The sequence below is a fragment of the Nuphar pumila genome, chromosome 8, assembly GCF_984573655.1.
Source record: "Nuphar pumila chromosome 8, dmNupPumi1.hap1.1, whole genome shotgun sequence".
Taxonomy (NCBI): domain Eukaryota; kingdom Viridiplantae; phylum Streptophyta; class Magnoliopsida; order Nymphaeales; family Nymphaeaceae; genus Nuphar; species Nuphar pumila.
In genome coordinates, this window is record NC_143256.1 from 88,958,939 (window position 1) to 88,962,341 (window position 3,403).

Consider the following 3,403-nt stretch of genomic DNA (forward strand, 5'->3'; position numbering starts at 1 on the left):
TCATTGTACTTCCTACAAGCATTTATGAAAAAGCCATTTTGACAAGATATAAAAGCTCATGATATCGAAAGCATTAATTACAAATATTTATAAAAATGACATTTTGACAAGATATAAAAGCTCATGATTTCAAAAGCATTTATGTAAGAAAAGACAAAAAGCATTGGCTCATAATACATAAACATTTATGTTAGAAATTTTGGTTCATAATATATAAACATTTATATAAGAAAAGACAAATTGTGAAAAGATGTATTGGTTCATAATATACAATCATTTATTTGAGAAATGACTATTTAAAATATAAGTATTACTCAAGCATTTATTGTACTTCAAATCATTCATTTGAGAAATGACGATTTGAGAAAATAAATATTATTTTATACACAAATATTTATTGTTGAACAAAACAATTAGTTTAAGAAATGACCATTTATTTCTTTAAGCATTAAATACAATTTCAAAAACACTCACTCAAAAAGTGACGACTTATATTTGAAGTCATAATTCTTTTAGTAAGCATTAAATGGCACTTCAAAAGCATTTACTCAAGAGATGACCATTTGTAAAATAAAGTACTAAACAAGCATTTATTGTATTTACATACATTTAACAAAGAAGTGACAATTTGTAATAAAACAATTAATGTACTATAAATCATTTAATTGAGTAAAGACAAATTACAAAATAAATTACATTTCTAAATACTTAAACATTCAATGTAGTACAAAACATTTATTTGAGAAAAGACCCATTACAAATTAAATCTCATTTTTAATTACACCAATATATATTGTACCTCAAAATATTTAATTTAGAAATGACGACTTGAAGAAACCATCATTATTTTAATACACCAAAAATTTATTACTTAACAGTTATTTAAATTATGGAATGATGATTTTTTGAAAAAGCAATATAGTACACATTATTTCACACCTTTCTTATAAAAGTTGTTTTTGAGATGTCCTGGCATCTCACATCACTAAAGGATAATTATTTCAAAGCATTTCAAAAAGCAACGACTACTTTTTGAAGGTCTATATATATACAAACAAAATAATATTTCAAATAATATACTTGTGAGCTTTCAAAGAGAAATATTCCTACTCGACACACTGAAAAAGAGCTTAGAAAAAGAAAGAGAAAAAGAAAGAGAAAAAGAAAGAGAAAAAGAAAGAGAAAAGCTCTCTGACAAAAGAATCAAGTCTGTGAAAAAAAAGGAACATTTTGTTCTCCTGAAAGATTATTCTGCCTATTTTCAAAAGAGAGAATATTTTGAGAGAATCTTGATACGTGCATTCATACTCTGCATATCATTCTGAAGGTTCCATAGGAAAGTATTGTAACTTTCTGTTTACTGTTGTATCCCTTCTCTGTTGAGAGAAGTAGACCTCTGAGGAAGAGGGTGTTTCCCTTCTCTGGTGAGAGAAGTAGACCTCTGAGGAAGAGGGTGTTTCCCTTCTCTGTTGAGAGAAGTAGATCTTTGAGGAAGAAGGTGTTTTCCCTTCTCTGTTGAGAGAAGTAGACTTCTGAGGAAGAGGGTGTTGTACTATTTATCCCGTAACACGGATTTTATAGTGAAAGGCTCAAGTGTTTTACTTGGAGACTGGATGTAGGTTAGTAACGCAGCCGAACCAGTATAAATCATGTGTTTATTGTGTTGTGCCTAATTGTCTTATTTCTTATATATTATCGATTTGCAATGAATTTTATTATTCACCCCCCCTCTAGTGGAATTTCAAAAGATTGAAATTTAAAAGCATATTTCATTCTTTAATAGAATTGAAATAAGATTAGAATTATAATACATTCATGACTATGGTCACAAATGTATTATAATACAATCTATATTTAAACTCCAATAAAGAATAAAATAAATTTTTGGTGTCTTTATAGGACTTGAAATAAAATTAACCTTCAATATATCCTAACTATGACCATGAATATATTTTAATTTAATCCACATATCAAATTCTGATAAAGGAAGAAAATTTTAGAGAAATATGATGATTTTCAAAAGAGACCTAAGTGAAGGTCAAATGTTATTTCATAAACGATAAAAACCCTAAGTATTGTTCACATTTTGACTATGGCCATAAATGTGAATCGTTTACTTAGGATTAATTACCTCTTATTAGAAATGTGCACCTACCATTCGTGTTTCACCATTGTAGATTTTTGAAAATAAAAGGAAAATAATATGAAACGGGCAATTTGTGATATCTACATGCTCATGCATTCTATTCTAAGCTAGAAATATAAAAATCTCATTGATATCTATCTATTACAACATTGAAATTGAAATTAAAATTACAAAAACCCCTAATTTAGGGTGGAAAGTAGCATTTTCAAGATATTTCCTGCAAAAAAAGTGAGTTAGTACAAATATAAAGAGATGACAATATCACATGGGATCAAGAAGGCAAATGATGAAATGGATTTAAAATGCATATGAGATGCATATGTTCAATGATAACATGCACATGAACATGTATAGGGAAGGTTGATATTGATGGAAATGTGTAATGTGAAATATAGGTGTAACAGTGTGTTATGCAACTAGAATAGATGCAAGGGAAAGTGCAGGGAACAAAAAGCGTATGTTTACAGCAAGGGTGTTGGGATGTTGTATTGAATTGCAGCAGGGCAGCAATGTGAGTAAGGTGCCTATGGGTGAAGTAGTGAAGATGTGGAGTGTAATGTTAATGTATTACAAATGCAGGGAAAATGTGTGTAACAGGGTGTAGGTGGAGGTAAATGAGGTGAGGTGAGAAGAAGCTATAGATATCCTAGTGTAAATGGTAGCTGTGTTGAACGTGCAAGTGCAGTGGTAACTAATGCTGGGGCTGGAAGTGAAGATTCAGTAGGAGATGCATACAGTGGTGGAAGTTCATATTGTGTTGTGGATGGAAGGAAAAAAAATATATGCCTAGATGTCGTGGCTGAAGTGATAATGTGCTAGGTGAGCTACAACGAGTAGGTGGTGCTAGAGTATGAATGTGCTGCAAGTGGAAATGATGTGAAAGTTGTGCTTATAAAACACAGGAAAACCACAACAAGGATGTTGTAAAGGTGAGGTGATGGAGATGGTGAAGAGGGTGCTGCTGTGTTGCAGGAGTATGGTGTGGTTGAAGGAACTATAACAATGCCCTGCATTGCTGTGAGTATTTGAATGAGAAACCTCGGTAGTGCCTTGGCACTGGTGTGGTGAAGCATTACAACAATGCCTCAGCACTGCTATAAGTTTTGTGAGAAGCTACAACAGTGCTAAGCACTGCTGTAGGTGAAGGTGGTAAATGAGAAAGGCGAACCTGGTGAATGCAGTAGGATGAGGAAATGAATGTTGTGCATTTGATGGAATGTTGGGCAACAGGTGGTACAAAGGTGGAATGGAGAGGCA